At 40.7% G+C, this 27679-nt stretch overlaps 1 pseudogene; it reads right to left on the bottom strand.

The window, feature by feature from the left end:
- Positions 1–36: 36 nt before the first annotated feature.
- LOC119516072 lies at positions 37–25269 on the bottom strand (annotated as a pseudogene).
- Positions 25270–27679: the final 2410 nt, after the last annotated feature.

Genomic DNA, 27679 nt, shown 5'->3' with positions numbered 1-27679 from the left:
AGAATGGCTGAGCGGGGCAGATCTGGTCATTTCTGCTCACAGCATCCCCACAGAAGAGGCCCTGCCCTGGGAAGGGTGTTGGTCTTGGAATGGGTGAGTTATCTCATCCCCAACACCCAGGCTCTCAGCCTGAAAAGCTGAGGGAGGAGCAAGAGGTCCAGCAGCTTCTCCAGCGTTCAGGATCTTTCTACAGGAGCCCACTAGAAAACTTGCCATGAGGTCCTGCTCCTTCAGGAGAGTGCCCTTATAATCCTGAATCTGCCCAGAAATCTCAGAAGTTTCAGAAGTCAAATCTGCAGTAACTGATTTACCCAACACATTGTCCTGTCTGCTATCAAGAGAAAAGAGAAAGTCTGATTTTCCAATTGGGGAAATAAACACAATTTGCAAAGTTCTCATTTTTTAAAAGTTACCTTCTATGCTTCAAAATTGTTTACTCTGTAGCTTATTTTTAATTGGTGTGGAAACATCTCTAAACTGAACTTTGAGTCTTTGATCTACATTTAAATGCTTGCTTCCTATTAACATATGATGGGATGGTGATGTCATAGAATCATAGTATTTCTTAGAACTACTGTAAAATGCTACAAATTTATATTTAATCCCTGAGTCATCCCAAGTGTTTCACTAGATGAGTGAAAAAATTGTAATGACAAAGTATTTGCCATTTCCTATTTTATAGTACTTTTTCCCTATATTGTTTAATGTTTGCATTTTTCACTTGAAGGAATTAAAAGATATTTCTCTCTCTGTCCATAATTACCTTATTTTTCGAACAGAATTGTGGCGTTTGAAAAATACTACTGAACCAGACCAGTAGGTGTATAACGTATTTTCTGTATATTTTTACTATGAGTTAATTTGAAAGCAGCAATTTAAAACCCACTTGAATGTCCACTTTAGCCTAAATGACAACTGCAACATCAGAGCAATTCTGCAATCAAATTAGTAGTCAAATAACCAACGGCAAGTAGAAAATTGGTCAACATATTATGTTTTCTATAACCTAATTCAAAATACAGGATTCACAAATGTAAATCTCCCTTTTCAATGTTAGAGAAGCATCCGATGAATATTTCTATGAGTAGGAAAATATTTATTAAAATAGTGTCCACCTATTCGAGACTGATCTTATTCTTTTAACCGACAACTCTTGGAAGAGGTATCTGGGCCAGATGGAGCCCAAAGGCAATGGAAAATAGAAGGCAAAATAGTGTCCACCTGTTGGATGCCCACACAAAGTGGAGAAACCACAGTTCAGAGGCCTTCCACTTCCGAACCTGGAGAACAAAGTAATTAATCAATATTTCCTGGGGAACAATGGGCTCAGATACCTTGACTGACTGAAGATTAGCATCTTTGCCATGGAGCTCGATCTTTTTTTCCTCTATTTTTTTTTAGTAGGATCGGTTGATCTTGATAAAATCATAGCCCCCTTTTTAAATAAGAAATGGGGGGAACAAGTGAAAACAGCCTGTCTTCCCAGCTTTTCATCTTCTCCATCCTTTCTGCTGTCTACCTTCACCTCCAGAAGTCTGTCCACTCTTAATTGTATCACTTTGTACCTCTTTAGCCATCGTGACATCAAACTGACAGATGAATTAATAAACTTATGGAATTGTAAGATCCCTGGCAAAATAGAGTCAATGAGCTGATGCTGTTAGGTTGGCCTTGAGCTTAAGGCCAGGAATCACTGGCCATAATTTGATCCTTTTAGAATCTAATAAACCAAACTCCTAAGAAAAATTCAAGTCACATCACTAGGAAAAATGTTTTATTGGGGGTCAGTACCATTCTGATGGCTGAATTTGTAACTTGATAAGGTTTCTTCCACCAAAAGTTCTTTCCTTTGGGGAGCTAGAGCTAAAGAGCATGCTTTATAATGTGAGGGGCAGTTCTGAAATCCCTTTAACCAAATAGCAGTCTCTCTGAGAATCACACTTCTCGGGATTAGATTGCCCTCCCCACGTACTCTAAGCACATCTGCAGAATTTGCAAGCGTCTGACATCTCATTTCAGATGGATGTCTCCAGAAGGAGAAACGAATCCCTACTTCAGAGCCAAGTTGGAAAGAAAACTGGAAAATGATGATTGACCAGAGTTCTCGTGTCTAAATAATATTCATTCTCAGTCTTCATTTCCATGTCTACATTAGAATAATAGTCATACCTCCACTGCATGATTTTCTTGGGTATTAAATGAGCTAGCACAAGTGAAAATACTTGAAAAACACTAGATACCACACAAGCATTCCCAGTAGTGATGACATGGTGGGAGAGGCTAAAGGCCTTGGCTGAAACTTCCCTCTGACACTCTCCAAGTGGGAAGCAGCAGCAATTCATTTGCAATATATTTGCAGAACAAATTTATGAATTCTGAAACTGGGCTTGCTTCATGATGTCCAGCACTAGAGATCCTGTGAAGTAGGTAAGGCAGATATTATAGTCCCCACTTTGCAGGTAACATATGGAGGTTCAGAAAGGTTAAGTCCCTTGCCTAAAGTCACATAGCTGGTGACAGTATTAGGAATTTCAACCTTGCCTGGAGTACTAGAGTTGGCAGTCTGAACTTTCCAATGCACAGTTTCATCAATGGCAAATTTAGAAGAGTGGATATAGCAGCAATAGGTGGGTTCTAGAATAGTGTTTCTCATTAAGTCTCTTCCCCCTCATTTTAAATTTGGCCTAGGATCCCTTAATATTTCCTAGTGGAGGCCCCTAGCTAACTATTTCACTGAAGATTAATCAGGGGGAATGTTACATGACCTCTCATTTACCTTTAGCTGTGTCAGCAGTGGCCCTGTGGTGCACAGGTGAGTACAGCTAGTTTCACTCTCACCTGGGATCAGTTTGTCAACATTTAAGGGCCCACATGTGGATGCACACCGCAGGCCTCATTAGCTTCCGTAAGACCCACATCTGAAGTGCACACTCCACCTAGGATAGCGTTGGTTCTCTCGATTAGCACTAAAATCTAAAACTGGCACCTCTCAAACTTGAATGTGCAGCCAAATCCCCTGGAGATCTTGATATAAAGCAGATTATGACTCAGTAGGTGTGGGATGAGGCCTGAAACTCCTCACTCCCAACAAGTCCCAAGCAACAATAACACAGCCGTCCTGAAGGCCACACTTCACGTAGCAAGGTGCGTGTGTTATTTGTCATAAGGGATACAGGAGATAATCCTTCACTGGCAAAGTAAGTGATGATGTAGCTTTGCTTGACCTGGGCCCAAGTATCTGGCAAGCCCTAGAGCCCAGTGCTCTTCCTAATTAACCTGGGACCTTAGATGCCATGGAGTGCTGCGGTCAGCCATGCAATGTAGAATTCCTACACGTCAGGATGTGGAGGGGTGGGGGACCCCTCAGCAAGATATGCCTATTACTATTGGTAATCTAATAATGATCGTGTCACTTTGTTGAGCACTTGCCAAGTGCTAAAGATGCATTAGCTTACTTCATTCAGCAGCTGAGTTGCAGAAAGTCTAAATAACACATCTATGGGTGGCAGAGGCAAGTTATCATCCAACATCCATTCTCCCCTGTCTTCACTGGGCCCCTGGCAGCCTGGCCTCTGTGACGTATGGTGGTCCCCTGACTCTGTCCCAGCCTGTGGGATGAGTGCAAGGGAACCACAACTTTTGGATGGTGACGTTGCAGGGAAAGGGGGCCACGGCCCTGTCCCTGCCCTCCTTGAAGATGGTTGGAATCCCATTCCCAAGGGAGCGTCTCCCAGAGCGTCTGTCGAGGGTGGCATGGAAGGCAGCACAAAGAGACCTTGGAGCCACGGGCCACAAACAGCTTCTGCAACATATGTAATAATAACAAATGTTTTGAAGGGTGATATACCCAACAACATGCTTTCCCCCTGCTCTTGTTTGGACCTCATGGTGACGCTGAGGTTTGGGCAGGCATGTTCCCATTTCACAGATGAAGTAAGTGAGGCTCAGAGAAGTTGAGTAATTAAGATAGAAAGAAGCATGTGGACTTGAACCTGAATTCTCTGGTTCTGAGATCCTGTTTATTTTCTACCTTTTCTTTTTTTTCCAAATAAACAAGAGAAAATTTATTTGTATAAATATAAAATTCTGCATTCAGATTTTAGAAAATCAATTGTATAAGTACAGGATGGGATGGAAGTTAACCTGAATACCACATCTGTTATTCAATTATGTGATGTGGAAGTCAAAAGTGTTGATGCAATTTTAGTTTAATACAGATGTAAAATTAAGAACAAGAAGGTAACAGTCCTACTGTACTCTGAGCTAGTCATATTATACCTGAAGCACTAAATTCAGTTTTAGATAGGACAGTTTTAGATGGACTTTATAAAAGGGACTGTGCTCAGAGGGAGGGTCAAATGGTAAAAAATCAGGAAACCCTGGCTGAAGGAAAGGAGACGTGGACTGCAGAAAATGAGACTTCAGAGAGTCAAATACAACCTTCCTATAGACGAGAGGCTGTTATAGGACTGGAATTTTTCAATGGTGGTTCAAAGGCATAATTATTATTAAAGAGAAATGGATTCAGTTTAATATAGAGCAAAACATTTTAATATTTAGAGCTATTTAAAAATGGGTTGGAGAATGCCTCTTTGTTGCTCAGATGTGGCCCTCTCTCTCTAGCTAAGGCAACTTGGCAGGTGAAATCACTGCCCTCCCCTCTACATGGGATCTGACACCCAGGGGAGTGAATCTCCCTGGCAATGTGGAATTTGACTCCCAGGGAGGAATGTAGACCCGGCATCATGGGATGGAGAACATCTTTGTGACCAAAAGGGGGATGTGAAAGGAAATGAAATAAGCTTCAGTGATAGAGAGATTCCAAAACGAGCCGAGGGGTCACTCTGGTGGGCACTCTTATGCACAATATAGACAACCCTTTTTAGGTTCTAATGAATTGGAATAGCTAGCAGTAAATATCTGAAATATCAAATTTCAACCTAGGACCCATGAATCTTGAAGACTATTGTATAACAATGTAGCTTATGAGGGGTGACAATGTGATTGGGAAAGCCATATGGACCACACTCCCCTTTGTCCAGTGTATGGATGGATGAGTAGAAAACTGGGGGAAAAAAAGAACACCCAGTGTTCTTTTTTACTTTAATTGTTCTTTTTCACTTTAATTTTCATTCTTATTATTTTTGTGTGTGTGGTAATGAAAATGTCAAAAATTAATTTTGGTGATGAATGCACAACTATATAATGGTACTGTAAACAATTAATGCACACTTTGTATGCCTGCATGGTATGTGAATATATCTCAATAAAAATGAATTAAAAAAAATGGGTGGTAAGTTCCCCATCACTGGAAGTCGGCTATTACAAGTTAGAAGGGCACCAGTCTGAGATGCTGTGAAGAAGATTCTGACTTTACAGTTTGTGAGCTATTGGATCAGATGGTTGCTAAAGGCCTTCAAGGAGGAATTCTGTGCCATAAGGAATCTGATTCGAATTAGTGAACATAGAGTCAGGGAGATTTTTATATAGCATAAATAACAGAGATACTATAAATAACATTATTGATTGCTATTCTTTCAACATTTAAAAATCTGCTTAGATATCACAGATAGATTCTGGATTGTTAATGGGACATAAGCAAATATATAGAATAAACATGCAATAATATCACCTTGACAAGATATGAAAATAGCTTAACAAAATCAAAATCATTTCTGGTGGCTAAGAGGGAACAATCTTTGGTGAGAGTGGCAGCGTTTACATCAGTCACATCACTGTATGCTGGCCAGACACCTTCCCAGGTAGGGCCCAGGACACAGGTCCACGAGTCCCACTCTATCTTCTCAATCTCTGAAGGTCTTATTAAATATCATTTGCCTCTAGGAGCTTCAAAAAAGAATTGTTCTTTGGAACCCAAATTAACTTGCAATCATTTTCCTCGAGTCACAGTCAATATGTGTGACAAAACTGGAAGCACCTTTACAGGTGCCAACTCTTTTGCTTGTAAGTACCTTGTTAATAGCCACAAAGTTGTCATGGGCTGCCACAGCAAAGTATTTTCCTGTATCTTTTGAAAACTTAATATCAGAGATCAATTCTTTTCTGTTATGAAAAGAGACTGTGTCTTCAACAGGATGAGTGTTCACACCAAGGAAATTCTCATCATTAAACCAATGCTAAGGCCTTTCCATCAGGAGAGAGGGCAAGCATCTTCTGCCTTTTTTGAGTTTCTGAACTGCTAACATGCAGTGCTGGGAGGATAATTCCCAGACCTGAAGTGTTAAATCATCACTCAGTGCGGCACAGATGGGCAGAGGGGGGCATAATACATCCAAACTGCTGCCAGACACCCCATTTCTCCTTTCATTGGTCCACTCTAATCACTCAATTTCTAGACTCTCTCTATTTTTTGTTCTCACCAGGATATGTCCTGTCCCAAAGTGATGGCACAAATTGAAGGATTACCTTCCAGAAGCAAGCCTTTTGAGCTAGTTGACAAGGCTGTTCTTTCAGTGGTATAGGTCTTTGTTCCAGTTTGCTAATGCTTTTATAAAGAAATGGATTGGCTTTTATAAAGGCAGTTTATTTGGTTACAAATTTACAGTCTGAAAGCCATGAAAATGTCCAAATAAAGGCTTCAACACAAGTATAACTTCACCAAATGAAGGCCAATGGCATCCGGAAAACCTCTGTTAGCTGGGAAGGCATGTGGCTGGTGTCTGCTGATCTCAGGTTGGGTCCCAGCTCCTCTTTCAGTTATGCATTCTTCAAACTGTTGTTCTTGAGAAGTTTTGTCCTCTCTTAGCTTCTCCAGAGCAACTCAAGGCTAGCATTTCCAAAGTGTCAGCAAAATTATGCTTTCAGCGGTCATCTCCAAAACATTTCTCTCAGCTGCTCTCCAAAATGTCACTCTTAGCTGCTCTGAGCTCCTTCTGTCTGTGAACTCTTTTATAGGACTCCAGTGATTTAATGAGACCTTCCCTGAATGGGTGGGGTAACACCTCCATGGAAATTATCCAATCAAGGTGTCGCCCACAGTTGATTGAGTCACATCTCCATGGAAACACTCAATCAAAGGATTCCAACCTAATCAACACTAATACATCTGCCCCCACAAGACTGCATTAAAGGATATGGTGTTTTGGGAGGTATAATACATCAAAACTGGCACAGTCTTCAAGAATTTTTCAAGCATATCATCCCAGAGTTCCCGATTCCATCCTTTCCACCTGTTACAAAACTCTTATCCAATGCATACAAAGCAAACATGACACTGTCATGAGCTTTCACTGTCTTCAGTAGAAGGATATCTTTCCAAATAAAAATGTCTCCAGTAGCTGCTTCTGAGAACACTAGATCTTCCATTCGCCCACAAGAAACACACATGATTGTTTCCAATTTTCTGGCACTTCCAACAATTCCTTTTTTAGAGGTGAACCCCCCACCTGCTTGTAGCCAGAATTTGATATGCTTCGTCCCAACCATAACCAGTTTGTCAACATAGTGTGGGTTACACTTTACCACAAATATCTTATCTTCATGTCCTCTTGTTGTGGCTATCTTTTCTCCCTTTTTCCAGTCCCAAAATGCAGTACTGTGAAAATTCTACCTTCTCTCACTGACCTGGGTGTGTATGGACTTGGGAAGGCATCCTACAAGAAGAACAGTTGGATGAGGCTCAGGAAGCAAGGCAGAGCCCTAAAGTCAGAGTATTAAAATGCCAAGAGAGAAGGCTCAAGGGAGCAGCCATTCAAGGGTGTTGTTATGTTTTTCTTGAGGGAATAAACAAAACACTGTAACAAATAACCCTGGTATTCACAAGTTCAACCTTCCTTCCCAAGGACAGGGCAAATAAGTGAAAATCAGGTTAGTGTACCTTACATGGGATTCAAATGGGACAGAGCTGTCTCTCCTTTTACATGCCTCCTTTCTCTTTACTCAGGTTGACTTCTGCTTTCTCTTCATTTTTCTGCAAACTCTTGGGGCCCGGGGTATGGTAGGGGAGCAGGCTGAATGCAGGGTGCCTCTGCATCTCAAGGAAACACTCCAACCTCTGAGGCTTATTGTCTTCTTATGTGGAGTGGGTTCCATGAGGACATGTGGCTCAGATAGATATTTTGCTGTGGGTTTGCAGAGATAACACTTGTGGTGGACTACTTGCATGACCGAGGCCAGTACCTAAGAATGGCTGGTGGAGAACCTTAGTGTGTGTTCCTGTCTGAAGGTGCAGCCTTGAAAACAAATATTTATGTGAAATATTCATATTTTCACATGATGGAATTTCATGTGAAATTTCATGTGAAAGTTTTGAAAAATGCTGGGCAAGCCAAACAAAACCCATCTGTGGGTGGGTTATGGACCCCTATCTGGTTATAATTTATAATACACAACATTTCCATTCCTAGGCATGTGGTGATAATTAATTCAGAACTTTGTGAAAAGAAGGAGTAGGAAATGAATTTCTGCTCCTCCAAACCATCCCCTCATTCTTTTCTGGTCATCTCCAGCTTCGGACCCTTGACCTATTATGACACTTCCTGAAGTAACACCTCCTACTTCCTGTCTGACTTCCTTTGACCAAAACCATCTCTTCTAGAGCACAGGCCATTGCAAATGGATCCTTTGGTCTTAAGAGCCAAGGAAAGTTGTCATTATCCCTTTCTTAGAAGAAAACATGACCCTTGCCAAGGTAGAACTTAGTTTGATAGTCTCAGGGGAGGAGCTTGATGTTTGCAAGATACCAAATATGTGCTTTCACCTGAAGCAGTCGGGCCTGCCCTGTCAGGTTGGAACTTTCACAACCATTGCAAATTTTAAACGTGGTGGTGTTTGCAAGCTCCTATAATTTTTACCTTTTGAGGAGGAAGGTTGAGGTAAAAGGATTAGGCTGCTCCTTTCTGAAGGTCAGAAAGTTCTAGAAAGTTTGAATGTACCAATTTTCTGATGCCCCATGGTTTCCCTTCTTCCTTTTGGCTCCTGCCTTCCCTCTGAGTTCCTGTTGTGGGTACACTTCTCTACCTATCTCATGGGCCTGCAGTTAGGATCACGTGTTGTCTCATGTAAAAAGCCCTTTTCAACCCCAGTGATACAGAAATAGACGGTCTTAGATATCTAAGAGGATGACTGTAAAATAGTAAAATTCATTCCTCAAGCCATTTACAGAATCTGTGCTATGACCTCATAATAAACAGCATAGCCATGTTTCCTTGTAATCCTATTTCTACACCATCCGGTGTACACATTGTGTGATCTGCAGAGAGAGAAGGAAATTATAGCTCCACTGTTCTGAGATGTATTACCACATCCTCCCAGTGTCCTGTGGAAGACTGATTGTTACCCTATTTTGCAGGTAAGAAGCCAAGAAAGGTAAAATCACAGCCACAGCTGCTTCTCCCACCTGACATGACCCCTGTCCCTTGGTGCTGTCATTTCAGTGGCACTCTACTGCGTCAAAAAGAATAAAAACCTGAATTGAGGTGTATATACTTCTATGTTGGTTTCAGTTTTCTGGTTTTCCTTTTTTTGTTTGTTTGTTTTCCTTTTGCGATCTGCTGATGGAGTAGCTCAGACTTCCAACATCCAACAATGTAAGAAAAACAACCCTGGGCTCACGTCTCTGTTCAAAGTGTCATTGCAAAGATGTGCTCTCAAGGTTTATTGGAAATTTGCCTGCTAGGAGATTTCAAAAAAAAAAAAAAGATCATTTTCTGTAAACAGACCTATGAAGAATGTCCCTTCTTTGGGATGAATTCAACCAAAAAAGTCAGCCCTTGGCTCCATTTTATGGCAGGATGCAGCCCGTTTGGTGTTGGTTTTTCCAAAGGTCTCTGGCCCCCTCCTTTGTATGGGAGGGTCATAAAAGCAGGTGCAAGAAGGGAGCCAGAAGAGCAGACAAAACTGACCTTTACTGTTTTGTTTCAGGCTACTGTCTATGGCTCCCCAAAGCACACTGACTAACACAAATAACTTTCAACCTCTGCCCTGCTCACTTGTGTCTTCCCATTGTGAGTGAGCCATTCATCTTGCTCCATGACACATCTTTTTAAGACAGAGAGACTATGTATTGAGTTATCATGATAACTGCAACTTTCCTCTGTGACTGGCTATTTTGTCCACACAATAAAACATACTGAGTAGATGTAGATTGAAAATAATATGTATTATTTACTTTTATCAAGTTCTCTGTGTTTGTACTAGCTTGTGTCTTACCTTTATATTTTGTTTTGTTTCTTAAATCCCAGATATGGAATGGAGGTAGGATAAGAGAGAGAGGGGTTTAATTCCTGGGACAGTCAGTATTTATGATACTATAATGATGTGCTCAGCACTGCAGAGGCATAGGGGAAGGTGGAATGGCATGATGATGACAGTCTGTCTTCAAGAATTTTGCTTCTGGTGGATAAAAGTACTGCTCACATATAGATTCTTGCATTTTCCACTACAATAATAAGCTCCACTGCAGTAATAAATAATCTCTACATTTCATTGGCTTCTAGTAACAAGCTTGTGTCTCTTGCTTGTGGGCTGTGGCTCCGTTCCATGTGCCACCTCGTTCCAGATCTCAGCCCGAAGGGGCATCTTCTACTGGGGCATGCCATTCTCTTCACAAAGGGCAGAAGCAAGAAAGCTGGTGGAAACTTGGGACTTGTCTTAAAACTTCTGCTTGAAAATGGCATCCATCATGTCTTCTCTGACCATCCCATTGGTCAGAGCATGTCACATGACCAAGCCCAAAGTCTATGGGACATGATGTATGCACCTTATAGAGGGAGCCCTGAGCCTCACAGGAAGTGGGGCAGGGGTATATGATAACCTTAAAGGGAGGGGAGCAGTAGAAGGATTAAGAAGACAATCCATCATATCCACAAAATCCTCACAACTTTAGTGAGCTGCAGTGACTGGCCCCAGCGATAAACATTCTACAGAGAGAATCATAAAGGCAGGAAAAAGCAGGGAAGCAGAGTAGCAGACTAAACTAGAAAACAAAAAATTAATGGGAAGAATGAGACTTGCATTCTCTTTAGCTAAGCACAGAATCATGGATGAAACAGAAAGGAAAAATCCCATTGTGGATGTCTTTTTTTATTTTTTTGCCACTTCCCTCTTCCTAATGGCACCTCCAGTTGCTTTGGGGAATCCCTTCTTCCCCATTTGCAGGTCATAAGAAACAATACCTGGTCTCTGGAGTCTTCTGCACCCAGCAGCTTCCCTTTGCCACCAAAGGGCAGCTGGTCATCTTCTCTTGGCCAGTTGGACTCTTTTCCCTAGGGCTTTGAATTCTGGTGGATTGCTTCCAGGACACGAGGGGAAGGGGCTGTTGTCCACTCCCTTCACCAAAGGCAGGATATTCCTTCCCTCCACTTCTGTCCTATTTCCAAGCCTGACAACCATCTTCCCCATAGAGTCTGTGAGAATCCCCTTTACACCTGAGTTAGCCAGAGTGATTTCTCCAGCACCTGATCAAAGAGGTATGGATGCCAGATACAGGCCACAGAGATCTCCAAAAAATCAATCTTTTATTCCTTTGTGTTTGTTTATGCAACAGGTGGTGCTTGATATTGAGAATCAGAAACTATTTGTTGGTGAAGCAAATGAATGAGGGAATGAAGAACTGAGTGACTTATCCCAGGTCATTTTGTGGCCAACTAGGGCTGGGATGTGAGAGGCCACCACCCGGCCAAGCTCCTTCTCTGTCACCATGAGTGGGCTTGAGCTGGGCTTGGAGAATACAGTGAGGCCTTCTAGAAAGAGCGTGGGATGATTTGAGAAAGGGTGGAGACCAGGCTAATTGGATTGGGAAAAGGGCCTGAGCAGACCATAAGAAATACCATTGGTAGGAGCATTTAGGCAAAATTTTAAGAGATGCTTACAAAGGAATTTTAACAACATGGACAATGACTGTGCTAAAATGAAAAATGAAAAAAAAGACATTTACTCAAACACTTTTTATTCTAACAGAGTAAGAAAAATATGTACACAGAGTTTGGAGAGACTTCGGGTAAGAGTATATGAGTGACTGTTTTTTGCTTCGTTTCACTTTTATGTGGTATCCTATTCTTCCACAACGAGCATGAATCACTTTTATAAAGGAGGATAAAATCTTTGAAAATTAAAATCACTCAAGAGTAAACAACAGACAGCCGGGGGAGGGAAGCATTTATAAACAAAAAGCTTTGTACAGTGAACCTTCAGATGATTTGTGGGGCTGTCCTTTCAAAGAGTTGAGTGCCGTAGGCTCCTTAAAATGAGACATCCATTGGGTGCAGTGCTTCAGCTAATCTCCCCTGGATTTGGGACCGGCTAGGAAATTCACCTGGATAAAACGATGCCACCTGGATTTCTTTAGCTCTATTTATGCAATGCTTTCTCTTTTTTATGTACCACAGTAGTAGCTTCTAACATCTTTATAATAGCCTGTGAGGGATACAGCTGTTCCTAAACTGAAAAACAGAAAGAAACAAAGGCTTCCAAAGCCTGTGCTGTGGTCTCTTTTTGATTAGAAAGAATGCACGGGAACAATATGTGTGCTGTCAGGGAGAGATATTATTCTCATCCAAAGCTGAGAAGAGACAACCTTCTCTTGCTCCTTGTCACTTGCAGGAAATTCTCCAAGAGCTCCTATAGAAAAGGAGGCAGGACCATTTAGGAATGCAGCCAAACACCTGCAGATCTTTGATATTATACCGTGATATTCAGGTTGTTATGGACCATCTGAAGTTTGGCTATACTTTGCTTTCTTTTCTACGTAACTGAGGACTTATATTTTTAGAGAGTGCTTTGATTTCATTCCTTCCCACTGGCTGAGAAATAAAGAGGCAGAAAGCAGCCTCTTTGGACTCTGAGTTGGAATTCAAGCTATGAGGGTGGCAAGGCCGGTTCTCTGAATTGTGTATCTTATGCTGGATTATAAAATTAGGGAGAAATAAACTTCTACCTTGTATGGACCTGTGTTTGTGGTCCCCTCATTATAATAACCTAGCCTATTCCTTCACCAATGCACATGGCCAGCAGGAGAATCCCCTTTTCTGCTTTCCCCAAAAACCCCATATTCCATTCCAACCCTCTCAATCTGTAATCAGAAGGCTTTGAGAAAATAAAAAGTAGTTGTTTCTTATCAAAATACCAGGGATTGCTTTTTTGGAAGGAAAGCTAAAAAGAAGTCGATGTTGGCAAGTTATTATTCAGGAGAAGCAGGAAAAGAGAACCCTTTTTCTGCCTTTGATCCCATGTGTGACCCAAGAGGTAGAAGACGCTGCCGTGGATGAAAAAGGTCAGGGATCCCCAATTCCCCTGTGCACCTGCCGTTTTATACTTTGCACATGGTTTTCTGATTAATTTATTTTTCTGATTAAAAGAGGCTAACCAGAACTTACCTTTTAACTCTAATCTTTATTAGAATCTGTGCTTCCCGTTCCTGCCCTGATAACTTTGTTTACTGACTACTTTCTTTGATATGGGAGAACTTCTCCCAGGTCCTCATTCTCATAAACAATAAAAGAAGAGGATTAGGCTGAATCCACTGTTCACTGAAAAATTAACATCTCTTTTTAAAAATCCACATCTATATCCCCCATCAATTTGCTTAACACTATTTTTTTCTAAAGGGAAGAAGCAGAGTACACACATGCTGGGTTGAGGATGTTCTGTGCCTCACAGAAGACTAAGGAGGAAAACTGGCCCTTTTTCTAAATGAGAAAAGTCTTCTCTTTGTTGCTAGCAATTCTTGGTGACAGAGACAGCACTCTATGTAAATCTGTCATGTTTCCCAGCATCCAGTCTCTGGACAACAAAGAATTGCCCACGTTTGTTTTAAAAGCCCAGGTGGAAGACAAACAAGGGAGAAGAGCCTGAGCTAATCATAGTGGCCTTTATTTCCCTCCTCTGCTCATCTGGTGAGTGCAACTCTTGTTGAATGAGGAAAAGAGAAAATAGTTTGGGTCTCCCCAATGTCATTTTGGCTAAATACGTAAGAAACCAGAGTCTTATCCAGGTTTTGACATCAGTAAAGAGCTCAGAAGTCGATAATGTGACCTAAGCTTGAACCTTCACTGTTTCTAAATCCTGATTGAGAAGAAAGGGCAGGTGTGGTATTTGATTGTGTTTCTCTTTGCCACAAAAGACCCTGGCTGTTTCTCAAAGTTATTCCGTTTGAAGTGTGTTTTTCCTATTGTTCTCATTGGCTGGGGAGTGCAAACCTGCCGAGAACAAGGCTCCATTCCTCTCCCCCAAGCTTGATGATGTGCCCTGGGCTGGTTTTCTGCCCCACCCCTCATCCCACCCCCTCCTCCTCCCATCCCCTGCTCCACTGCCTCACTTTCCTAAGGCTGGCTGGTGTTTCCTGGTATCTTCTCCCAGAACAATTACCTGCACTAAAATCCTCATCATAGAGTCTGCCTCTGGGACAACCCAAACTAAGATCACATGCACTAAGATCACATGCATACACACACACACCCATGCACACATTCACATGCATACATTTAATACAGACTTGGGTCATAGAGCAGGTATGAGAAAAAAATTTTATTTTTAATGGTATCTTAATTCATACTTCCAACCCCCTTCCCATTTGCTGTCTAAAGGAAATTGAGGTTAAATCAGGGTCCCCACCCATGCTCTCCCCACATGTGTGTGTAGTTTGGGGACCTCTAGTGCCATATCAGGGGATGGATTGGGGGGTTCTGCTCAGTACTGCCATTTACACACCCTGACACTTGCTGAAGTGTCCTTCCTCCTCCTGGATCTCCAGTGGCATTCCCATCTGCTGGAAATCCTCATATCCTAAGCATCCCTGTCTGTTGGATATCCTATTTGGGGTCCCCTTCTATGGGTGTCCCCATCTGCTGGGTGTCCTCATATACTGGGCATCCCCATCTGCTGGGAATCCTTATATCCTAGGCATTCCTGTCTATTGGATATCCTATTTGGGGTCCCCATCAATGGGTGTCCCCATCTGCTGGGCATCCTCATATACTGGGCATGCCTATCTGCTGAACCTCCCTGCCATGTCCTAAAACCCTGCATGTGCCGTTCCCCGACCTCCTGTTCTGAGAAATTGCCACCACGATCAAGGCCATGTTCTCCCTTCCTGCAGTACGGCTAGTGAACTTAGCTTTGCTTCATCAACAGGTTTTTTACCTGGTTTCTAGGGCATTGACAGCAGGCCATGCCTTTTTCCTGCACTGCAGTAGCTCAGCGGGCAGCCCCATCCAGCCAGAATGGCCATGGTAGGTCAGAGGCTTTGATTAATGAAAGAGCACAAGAGAGATGCAAAAATGGAAAAAGCCAAAGACCTGAAGTCAGCATTTTAATGGACAATAAAGGGTGGATTAGCAAAAATACTTAGGGCAAACTCCATGTTAGGATTTCCTTGAGCCCATCAATCTTGTTACAGCTGTTGAAACACCCCAAAATTAAGCAAGTTAGAGGAAAGTTTGGTAAGCAGAAGGAGATGAAGATGTGTTTGAGTATATCTGAGGCTATAGTGAGTCCACTGAAATGGACGGTCAGTATGCAGTTATAAAGGTTCTAGAGGCTGAACTTAGTTCATGCAAAGGTTGCTTTATAGCTATTGGTAAGAGGCCCTAGGTAGAAATACATGACAAGGGAAGTATGAGAGCATTATGGGGCTGTTATCTGTTGTAGCTTCTTTTATAAGTGATTTATTTCCCCTTGGAGTGTTTCCCCAAAAACCCAACAGCCTATCAATGCACACTCATTCCATGAGGCCTTTTACACACTGCACTTGGAGACACCAGCACCAGGCATCATCATTCTGCCATTAGGGTTCGTGCATTCCCTATTCAAGTTCACACGATTTCATTCCAACAAGGCAGCAGCTAGAATGTCATACAGATTCCTGGATTCCACCCTTGCTTCTTAAGTGTTGATGGGCAGACGACTCTGCAAATAAATTCATCACCCTCCCCTGCAGTGTGGGACAGGACTCCCACGTGAGTGAGTCTCCCTGGTGACATGGGACACGGATCCCAGGTATGAGCCTGGCCCTGGCATCGAGGGATTCAGAATGCCTTTTTGACCAAAAGGGGGAAAGGAAAGGCAACAAAATAAGGTTTCAGTGGCTAAGACATTTCAAATAGAATCGAGAGGCTGTCCTGGAGGTTACTCCTATGCAAGCTTCAGCTAGATATTCCAAATGGCCACCATATGACAAGCCCAAGTCAACAGTAGTCCCACAAGCCCTAAAGAATACCCAGGTACACATCTGAGACTCTATAAAAGTTTCACTCACTAAGTTAATTTCTCAGAAACTGAAGTCCTCCAGAGTGCTCCTATGCCAGCTAAGTCTCCAAACCCAGAGGCAATAGCCTCTTCAAGAACATCAACCAGATGCGTCCCCCTTTCCCATAAAGTCAACACCCCTTTTCAACATGAACAAGTTAGGGTGGTCACTTCCTTGACATCCCTGAAGATTGGGAAAGTGATGAAACTAAACAAGGGGTAGCAATAGAGAAGACAGAATTTAACAAAGGATTATGGATCTTTATGTAATTTTTTTCTTAGGTGCTAGGGTATTAGAATAGCTAGAAGGAAAGACCTGAAATTGTGGAACTGTAACTCATAGCATTCTTTGAAATTTGCTAACTACTTGCTAAATCACAATTTGAAAGTTACCACTTTAATGTATATATGTTATATTCCACAATAAAAAAATGAAAAACAAAGAACAAACAACAACAACAAAAAGTGCTGATGGGCAGAAAGATCACTTGCATTTCTGGACTCCATTGTTGGAGACTTGGTCAGCGTGTCTGGAACGGAACCCTGAGCTTCTGTAAGTCTAAAGCTCAGGACAGGGAACTCATTTAGGAGAACATATGTGAGACTCACGCAGGGCATTTCTGTCCACCTTAAACTCCCAGCTCTGAACCTTACTTGCTCAGGCAAGTAATTTCATCTCTCTCTAGACCCCAGTTTCTTCATCAGCAAAACAGAGATCATCATGACCCCTTCTCAAGTCTGTTTTGAGGTACAAAGAGCAAAACACTTAGAACACAAGTTTATTTATACAGCCAGTATCTGTCATCCAGGAGCTCTGGGACAGGCTCTGAGCAGAGCTGTGGGTTCACTGATGTGAATAAAGAAGGTCAAGTCCTTGGGGGGCATGGGGCTTACCATGTAGCAGGTGCACAGGGCTTCAGCGGGGTGCACTAAGAGGTAGCTGGCCTTTCCCTTGGGTCAGCCCTGCTGCTCAGGTAAAGTATTTGGGATTTCAAAGTATTGATAAACAACCAAGCCCCATGAGCAGGTTTGGGACCTTTTAAGTAATTAGCATCATCTCGGATGCAGTCCTAGCTCAGGTGCTCTCAGAAGCAGATGCTGAACCAAGGATTTGTGTGGTAATGATTTATCAAGGACGTTCTCCCGAGAGAAAGTGGCAAGGACCAGGGAAGAAGTGAACCAGGGGTGTGATTTCAGGTGAAATCCTAGCTTCTGCCTGATGCCCCTGTGCTCTGTACTATAAATTGCACTTCAGAGTTTTGAGGGGGTTTTTTGGACAAGGAGGTGGGGTGTGTCTCTCTGCATTTTCAAGGGAGATCCAGGGCCCATGGGCAATCCCTGAAGATTGCAGATGAATCATTATCAGCAAAGCTCCCAGAAGGTGGGGATCTGGTGCCCAGCACTGACCAAAGGGACCCCAGGGGAGATGGTCAGGCACCAGGAGACTCCACTACAGATGTGGGTCCAACAGTCCTTTGTCTACACCCAGGGCTTCTGCCCCAATAGGGGCCTTGGCTTCTTATTATCTGTGTAGATATCCCAATTGAAAGCCTACGTGCTTAAATAACCCCACAATGGAAATGGGGGATTGGGTGGGGACCCTTCCCCACATCTAATAAGCTCATAGAAACAATAAAAAAAAAAACTTACAATGTGAGAATCATCTTAGGAATCATTATATGTACCAAACCCATTTCTCAGATATGTAATCAGACTCAGCAAGTTTAACCTTCTCACAGTTACACAGCTGGTAAATAATCAGTTGCCCTTCAGTGATGGATTGCCGCGGGCCAGGCAGTCTCGGGTGCTTTACACAAATTAACAGAAACTAATCCTCAACCATCCTTATAAGTTAAGCATTATTATCATCCCCACTTAGAGCTGAGGGACTTGAGGTACAGTGGAAGTAAGTAACTTGCCAAGGTCACAAAACTAGAAGGCACAGAGCTGAGATGTGAACCCAAGTTTGACTCCTTCACTTCCTAACTTCTTAGTATGATGCTATATCCCAGGAAGTTGGTATTTATAGGATTTGGTGATCCTCAAGAGAAGAGGTGCTTTCTCATTCATCTCTGTACCCTAGAATCCAGTAGAGAAATTAGACATCCACACGTGCTTGGAGGAGGATGTCATAATTTCAAAATTACCTTCAAGTATACAGTTTAACTTAGTCTAGAACCAGCCCAGCACCTACAGCAACACATTGTGAAAAACCAGACACATCAACTCATTCAATAAAAATGTACTGAATGCCTATTCCATGCCTTGTGCTATGTTAGGTCCTGTGGGAACAATGGTAAAATAAGATACTTTTCTCCCAGCCCAGATTAGGAGGCAAGCATTAAGGTTAGGTGGGAGCAGGGCTGTTCTTTGGGAGGAGCTCCTACCCCTCTCCTCTGTGGTGGCTGACAGCAGGTCTTCCAGGATGAGCCAGCAATGGTGTGAACCTGGCAGCCCTTATATTACCTGAGGAATTCTGCCCAATTCCATCCTTCAACTCTATGGCATATCAACAATTCAACTTTATTCCTCTTTCCTTCTTCCCCTGTAATTATAACAGGTAAATATCTCAGAGACTTACAATTAGAAGAAATTTGAGCTGGGGGATTAATGTTTCAGAAATAATTCTGAGGCGTGGGGTCAGGTTTCTAGATGTTGAACACACCGTGAAAAATATTTCTTACCCTTGAGAATTAGAATCACTTCCTGCAACTCCTATGGGACTTTGCCATTAGTGACTGTTAACTGTTTTGGGGGGAAGGGAGTTTATTTGAGTTGTTTTCCTTTTTCTTCATCTGCATTTTCTGATGTATTGGAAAAAGCATATATTGCTTTTTAGTTAAAGGTTAAAAAAAACAGTGTAAAAGTGTTCTCTTCTGTGTTTCTCTTAGGTTTGGTGACTTAATGTGGTGATGAATAATTTTTTATTCTATGATGATCACTGTATGATCACATCAACTCTGAAAGCAGCAAGCGGGGGGTGGGGGTGGGGGGGCCTGCATTCCCTGGAGCAGATGACAAATCTCTGCTGCTGGAGTGTGTGTCAGACAACCTATACACCCAGGCCTTGATTGCCCCATCCTTATCATCTTACAAACTGAGACATTGCTGAGAGTAAAAGGGGTAACGTTAAAACTACCGTTGACAACTGGGAGCTGTATTGTCTTGGACAAATCTTAACAGGGGATTAACATGATCTCAGGGCACAGCGATGTCCCTTCCAGCCAGAACAGCATAACTTATGGAAGTGTGAGCCTTCATTCTACATGCCATAAAGGCCTGACTAAGCTCAGGGCACCATCACAAGTCTCCAACCTTTAGCTGCAAAAGAGAAATGAACTCTGCTGGAGGACATGGCCAGTTCTGATTTAACATTAATCCATGTGGTCAATTATTTGTACAATAATGGAGGAAAATAAAGACTTATTTTACAAAAGTCAACTCTGTAAATTTAGAGACTTTAAGATATTTGAAAATGCATTGTGCAATTATGTGGCACTTAATACTCAGATAATGGAACAATGAAAGATGTATGTTTGCATTTTGTAAAATTAAACTGTATGCAGTTATTTATCTTTTACCTTAATTGTTTGAGCTTGTTTCTAATGTAAACTGTTGTAATTTTAAATAAATATAATAGAAAAAACTTTCATAGGTATCAAGAATCCAGAGTAAATTTACTTTGCAAATAGGCTTTGTAAGGTATGTTTTATGCTGAGGATCTTAAACTGACACTTTCATTCAAAAATATTTTGAATTACTCACTGTTTGCCTCTCTGAGGTCAGATGGATTTTGAGGAGACTAGACTTCACAATGAAGTTTGGGTGATTTCATCTTATTCTGAAGCCTGAAATATGACAAATGTACAGAATCAATATGCTAGAAAGTTTGGAAGTACATTTTTGACTGACTTTTGTTAAGTACATTGAAATTCATGCTTTCATTTTTATGTTCTCTTTTCATTTCTGGTTCCATTTTACAAACTAAGTTGCTCTCCTTCCTTGCCAGACTTGTTGCCTGCTTACAATTTAAATTAGTGTGATATGTCAGAAGAGGTTTTTGATATATTTTGGGAATAAGGCCAAGTATGGTATATGAATACATTTAATAAAATATAAAAGCAGTCAATTCAAGCCAAACACAGTATTTTTAAATTTTGTGGACAGTTTTGGATATTAAATGCCCTTTATTTTATGAGATGAAAGTGAGAGGAGATTTTTTTAAATATTCTTACCTTTCTATTTTTCTTTATTTTTAAACTTCTTATTGTAGTAAAACAGTGTCCATCAACAGGAGTCTTTTTGATGTGATATTCACACTGTGATTTCAAACACTTGCACAGTAAATAAAAAAGAGAGGGGAGTGCAGAGATGCTTCTACATGGATTTCTGGCACACTCACCTTGTAGCCGCCATATTGTATCCCTTAAGCATCACTAAATCCGCACGGCCCCACACTAAGAGTGTGAACTACGAACATGGATTCAAATCCCTCTTCTCCCATTAATGAACCTGCATGTGACACTCAAAGTCTCTGTGCCTCTGTTCCCTTATCCCTGAAACAGGAATCATCGAAATGCAGATTTTCCTTGCTTGTTTGCTTTTTAAGGAGAATGGAGTGTGTAAATGTATTTTAAAATGCTTAAAACAGTACCTGGTACATGGTAAGCCCTACATGTGTTAGCTATATTTTTGGATCATATTTGGTTTTGAAATAATTTCAGGTTTATGGAGATGTTACAAATATGTACAGAGAATCTCCATACGCTGTTCTCCAAGATTCCCTAGGTAACATTTTGACATATGTGCTTTTGTTTTGGTATTTGTTTTCTATTGTGATGTAACAAATGAACACAAAGTTAGAAGCTTAAGACAATTCACATTTATTTCCTCACAGTTTCCAAGGGGTAGGAGTCTGGGAATGGCTTAGCTGAGTTTTCAGGATCCCACCAGGCTGCAATCAAGGAGTCAGCCAGAGCTGCACCCTCATCTGGGGCTCAGGGTCCTCCTTTTAGGCTCAGGTGATTGTTAGCAGAATTCTTTTCCTTGCAGTTCTAGGACCAAAGACCCATTTTATTGCTAGCTATTGGCTAGGAACTACACTCAACACCCTAGAGCCACCCTGCCATTTCCCACCAGTGACTCTTCCCACAGCCTGATGCTTTGCTTTTTCCTCTTCAAAAACAGCAAGAAAACATCTCTCTTCGTCTTTAGTTAAAGGGCTCATCTGATTAGGTCAGGCCCACCTAGGATTATCTCTTTTTTTATGAACTCCAACTAATTAGTAATCTAGTCACGAAATTCATATGCCATCAGATTCACAGGTTCTGCTCACACCTATGGAGAGGGGGTTTTTTGGACATTACAACAGGGTGCAAGAGTCTTGGGGGCATTTACAGTTGAGGGTAATATACTGGCATTGTGCCCTATTACCCCTAAATACTCTATTACGTATTTTCTATGATCAAGGATATTCTCTTATAGAGCTATAGCACAATTATTAAAAATCAGAAAATTAACTTTGATAGAATACTATGACCTATGTTAGAGTCCTTATTCATATATTGTAAATTGTCCCAATATTGTCTTTCATATTTAAACAAAGAAAAATATTCTGGTTAGGATACAACCCATGCTCACATATTGTGGCTCTTCATTCTATTTTCATCTGGAACAGTCCCTCAGTCTGTGTCTGGTTTTTTTGTTTGTTTGTTTGTTTGTTTTTATGACTTTGATGCTTTTGAAGAGGGCAGCCATTTATTTTATAGAATGTTTGCTATTTGGGGCATGCTTGATGTTTCAGCTTGATTGGATTAAATTGGGGCTTTCGCTTTTTTTAAGGAAAACTACAGAAGTGATGTCCTGTCCTTCCAGTGCATTGTACCAAGAGGCGCACAATGGTGGCTCGTCCAATTACTAGTGATGCTAAGTTAGATTATTTGGGTAGGGGGTGACTGTCAGTCTTCTCCAATGTCAAGTTACTCTTTTTTTCTCTGTAATTAATGAGTATTTTCTGGAGAGATGCTTTGAGATTATGTAAATATCTTGATCCTCATCAAACTTTCACTCACTAGTTTTAACATTCATTGATGATTCCTGTCTGAATCAATTATTACTCTGATACTTGCAAAATGATGTGTTAGTTGAATTTATTGTTGGAAAACAAATTGTCTGGAGAACAGATGGAGCATGAACAATTTTGCCAGGCAATTGGAAAGATACCTGACACTTGGTAAAGTTTGGGTCACACTGAGAATTATCTTCATCAATCATTATTCAACAAATATTATTGAGTAACCATTGTATGCCAGGCCCTGTGGCAGTTATCGGATACCCAATAAGAAACAAAATAGATGTGGTTCCAGCCCTTATGTTCAAGGGTTAGAGACAGACAATTAATATGAGCACAAAAATCTAAAATATAGTTCTGGATTCTGCTAAATGTCATAAAAGAAGTAAATCAGGTGTAACAATAAAAACTCACAAGAGGAGCAAGAATATTTCTGGTAATGTGTTCAGGAAGACGTTTCTGGGCAGGAAATATTTAAGACTGTACAACAGACTCCAAAAAAAAAAAAAAAAAAAAGTCAGTAAGACAATAGGAAAAGGCAGGGGTGGGGACGTTGCAAGGCAATGGCAGCTGAAGGTTGAATGCTATTGAAAGCCCCAAAATGATGAAGACAGAAACACATCTGTTGGATTTGGAATGCTGGAGGTTGGCTGGTGGTTTGACAAGAGTTGTTTCCTTTTTGTGGTGTGATGAGGACAAGCCAGATCAGAGCTGTTTGAAGATTGGAGTGAGAAAGTTAAGAAAGCGAGTATAGACAATTCTTCTACCATTCTAGTTTGTAGGTATGCTTTTTGATGAAACACGCTAAAGCATAATGATGTGATGTTGGAGATCATTGAGTAGAGTGGGAGATGTGGGCATAAGGGAACAATGCAGAGCCAAGGGATAGAGTCTTTGAAAGAGAAAGGTTTGGGAGCTCAGCAGAGATAGTCAAACCCAGACTTGTTCACTTACTAGCTGTCTAAGGATTAAATGTCAAAATTCTTTGTGGCATGTAGAGAGATACACAAAAATAATGCATTTTCTTTCTATTGACTCTTTATTTCTGGAAAATGCACCCCTTTAGTAATAATTAGTAGAACTAACTAGGTGGTAAGCAGTGTTATGGTAACTAATGATGTTTATTAGGCAACATTTCCTATATGCCAGTCTCTAGATTTGCTTTATCAAATGTAATCATCATCACCAACCTTTGAAAAAAAGAAAATTTTATACTGGTTTAAAATTTAGCTATAATAGGCAAATAACATGACTATTGCTACTAAGATTCATAACCCAAATATAGAGCCAGGCCCTTCTAATTAAAAAGCCCATGCACTGAGACAATAAGTTTTGTAGGACTCTGTAGTTTAGAGTCAGGTGGTCTGTATCATGGGTGGAAACACTACAGCGCTACATTAAAATTTGGCCCCTTTACGTTTAGTAGCAATTTTCTATCACCACAACAATGCTGCGTAGCAAACAACCACAAAACCCCGTGGCTTAATACAGTAAGCAATTCTTTAGAGCTCAGGTTTGCAAGTCAGTTGGCGGCTCTTCCAGTGGCAGATGGGCTCACTCTGTGTCTGCAATCAGTTGCAGCATCAGCTGCCAGCCAGCTTTGCTGACCTTGGCTGGCTTCTCTCATGTATCTGCAGCCTCAGCTAGTACCACTGGGATGACTCGGCTCTGCTCTACACGGCCTCTCATTCTCCCATAGGCTAACCCAGATGTGTTCCCACAGCAATAGGTGGGTTCCAAGAGAGCATGTGGAAGCATGTAATTTCTCTTAAGGCTACACTTGAACCTGGCCTTCCAGCATTTCTGCCACATTCTATTGGCCAACGTGAATCACAGGACCAGACCTGATTCAAAGGAAAGGGAAATAGATTCCACGTCTTGATGGGAAGTGCTGCAACTTCATATTGCAGGTCATGGGAACACAGAGAATTAATGGAAAATTGGGGCCATTTTTGTAATGAGTCAATCTACACATAATGCACAAAAAGTAGCCCTGTCTACTGAAGTCTCTTTCTTTGTATTCTTGATCAAGTATAATGCCATGGTCCCCACAGCTTTTGACATACACCCACATCCCCAAATCTTCTCATTTCCTTCTGATAAAGGCCATGACTTCTCCCACCTCTATCCATGGCAGTTTATTCTTGACCCTGAACTCCTTTCATTTCCCTTTTGGCCAACTCTGCAGCTTACCGGGTTCTAAAATGATCAAACGATGGAAGTTGCAAACCGAGACAGAGGGAGACCTTGTAGATACTTCAGAGCAGGGAGGTCAGTGAGTTCAGACTCATCCAAATTTGAATTTTCTTAATTCAAATTACACCCAGCTCAAGTAAATAATTTTCTCTGTCATATTTATTGTTCTTAGGGGGGAAATGGTGGTGTTTTTCCTTTTGTTAAAGAACCCTCTACCACTTTATTGTTTTCATTTCTTTCTCCTCCATTTCTAAGTGAGTCTTTACCTAGGACAGATCCACATTTGCTTGGAAACCAAATAAAATCAGAAATGAAGATGATTGTTATCAAAGTTGCACTCAAAGGTGGCTAAACCAAACCATGCATATGTTTGAAGGAGGGTTACTCGTCACCCTTTCCTTCTTTTGACCACAGCATCCACACAGTGTATGAGGCCTACCTGACAACCTCCCACCTGGAGAATCACTGGGCTCACCTGGGAACTTGAAGGGCATACGCAGGCCTCATCATGAGCCCTACGGACCAGAATTACATGGGTCTGGGTAGAGTCTAAGAGTCTACATTGCAGAGACCATGCTTGGATTTTCACGATAAACAGGACTTTGAACTAGTGAGGTTTCCATCACCATACCACACCCAACCTAACTGTCCTGCAGGTGGAACTGCTACCTGTCCTGTGATGATGTCCAGATGGTACCGCCATAAGCCCTGGACATCCGCCATGATGGCTTAGATCCCGGGTCGGTGTCAGTGCCTGGCTTTTCTCGGGGCAATCTTTTACTCCAGTGCATCTGGACCATTTCCGAGTGGTAACCCTGACCCCACTGGTGACCCCCTGACCTAGTGGAATTGGAAATTAAGAGGTGGGCTCCTCTGTCAGCTCTGAGATTCAGGATGAATTGATATCTTGCCATTACGTTGGTAACAGAAGGACGAAGGATGTAGCCTGATCTCAAAGGCAGGTGCAGATAACAATCACAAAGAGCTCAGTCCCATGCAAACGCCCCACTCCCCACAGCATCCCCAGAAGTTTTCTTTAAGCATGTGGGGAATTTTCTTTAAGCATAGAGGAACTGATCCTCTATCAACAGTGTGAGGTTCAGGGCGCTTTGGCAGTGATTAGGGGCTGTGTGAAGGGCAAGAAGTCCCTTTCAACAGAGAGGAAATATAGCAATGAATTTGTAATAGATCTTTAAAAAATGAGAACACTGTATAATCTACCTATTTTGCAAGAAAGGGAAAAATAAAACTCTATATTTGAACTTGCTTGTGTGAACAAATAAAAACCTGGAGGGTTACATAAGAAACTAAGAGTAAGTATTTTTCATGCAGAGGTAGTACGGGGAGGTCTTGGAAGACGGGGGCAGACTTGAGAAGCAGGTATTTTTTTTTTTTTTTTTTTTTTTTGGCAATAGTATTCTTTATTATTACTTTTTTCTTTCTGAGGGAGAAGCATGCATTTTTACAGCACCTGTAAACAAGTCAGTGAAATATACTATTTTGAGATTCGATTCCCCATACTTTTATGGAATGTTAGAATACTACAACTGCATTACATAATAATTTCTGAAGGCAAGTCAGGCTAAAACAAGGATGAAAAATTATGGCTAAAAAATATTCATAGCAGCAACTTTTAACAGATGATTTTATTAAATCAAGTTATTGCACTTTGTCTTTTTATTGCTACAGCAAAACAAGGCCACTAAATAACACTTATTTCTGATTTTAACCGATTGTCTCATCCTGCTCATACATTTCAAGTTCAAATGCAAGCATAAATATTTACCAAAAGATCTAGAGAGCACTTGTTTTTTATGTCATCACAGTAAGGAGCATAAAAAAGAGAATCTTCTGTTCTACCAGGCCCATTCTCTCTTTGAATCTTCAGACTTATTTTACAAAGAGGTACCAGCTTTATAACAAGACAAAGAAGCTTAGTGGTCATACATACACACAAAATACTCCTAATATTGGAATACAATTAGGAAATTAGTAATATTATGTGTTTCAAAGAACAACAAACCTGAATAATACATTTATTTATAATATGGCAAAAAGGATTACATGCTGTTCACCTTTAGTATGTCATTTGTACTCATGTGTAGAAAAAATTATTTATTTAATGATTTACCCCAAACTAAAGGCTATATTACATACCATTTTGTGATATTAACTTTATGAATAAGAATTAATAAAATTTCCCATATCAAGAGCAAATACTGGTAAATTACTAGATGAAAAAGATAATTTTTCCCTTTAAATCTGAGTTTAGTTGGTTTTCTTTACTGCTTGGTCAAGGGCAGAAAAATAGAAACATAAGTATGTCAGATATTCTTCTATCTGAATAAGGAGTATAAAAGCAAGAACTTTAAAGTATTTCAGTACTTATGTCCATCTTAATTTATGTGCTAGTGAGAAAATGGCCAAAGAAAAATTAAGAACAGGCTGAAATTGGTTGGAACCTCCCCAATTACTGGGGTGGAGAGGACCACTTAATAGATTTTCCAGAGAGAAAACTGGAGGATTACTAGCACACATTGATGTTTTAATTTTTACCTAAGGACTGTCATTAAAAGAACATAATAATCTAATTTAATTACCAAGAAGGAAATCATTCATTTGATTAATAATTTTAAAATATTAGAACTGGAGGGACCAATTTTGGTCAGTAGTGATTCTGTTAGAAAAGAGCCCAAAGACTTCAAAGAGGTAAAATGTGCATACTCAATACACAATTAGCTTTTCCCCAGAAAAAATGATATAAATTATGAATTACATATTAAGTAATTATATACCAGCATTTCTATTATTTTCTATTTCAGTTCTCTTTTATTTGAAACTACATGACAACATTTCAATCATACAAGATTTTAGTATTTATAAGAAAAATACTGGTTAGATGGTTTAAAACAACATGAGGTGGAAACATGATAGCTGGTAGTCAAAATGTGAAAGTCATTTATTATAATAAAGCTTAAAACCTAAATTTGTTGCAAGTGAAAAATATTAAATTTTTAATTTTAATATAAATCTGCCTGTGTTTTAGAAATATTGTCTACTGATACAACATTTGAAAACATTCAACTGTTCATAAATGACACTGAAGAAACTGCAAATTAATCTGTTTTGTAAGAATGCATTTTGAATATGGTTGACTATATTTGGTTTTAAATAAGCTGTAATGTTATATTTTATGATGTCCTTTAGGTA

This window comes from Choloepus didactylus, chromosome 19 (genome assembly GCF_015220235.1).
Source record: "Choloepus didactylus isolate mChoDid1 chromosome 19, mChoDid1.pri, whole genome shotgun sequence".
Classification (NCBI taxonomy): domain Eukaryota; kingdom Metazoa; phylum Chordata; class Mammalia; order Pilosa; family Megalonychidae; genus Choloepus; species Choloepus didactylus.
The sequence above is the reverse complement of the archived record's forward strand: the minus strand, read 5'-3'. Positions and strand labels throughout refer to the sequence as shown.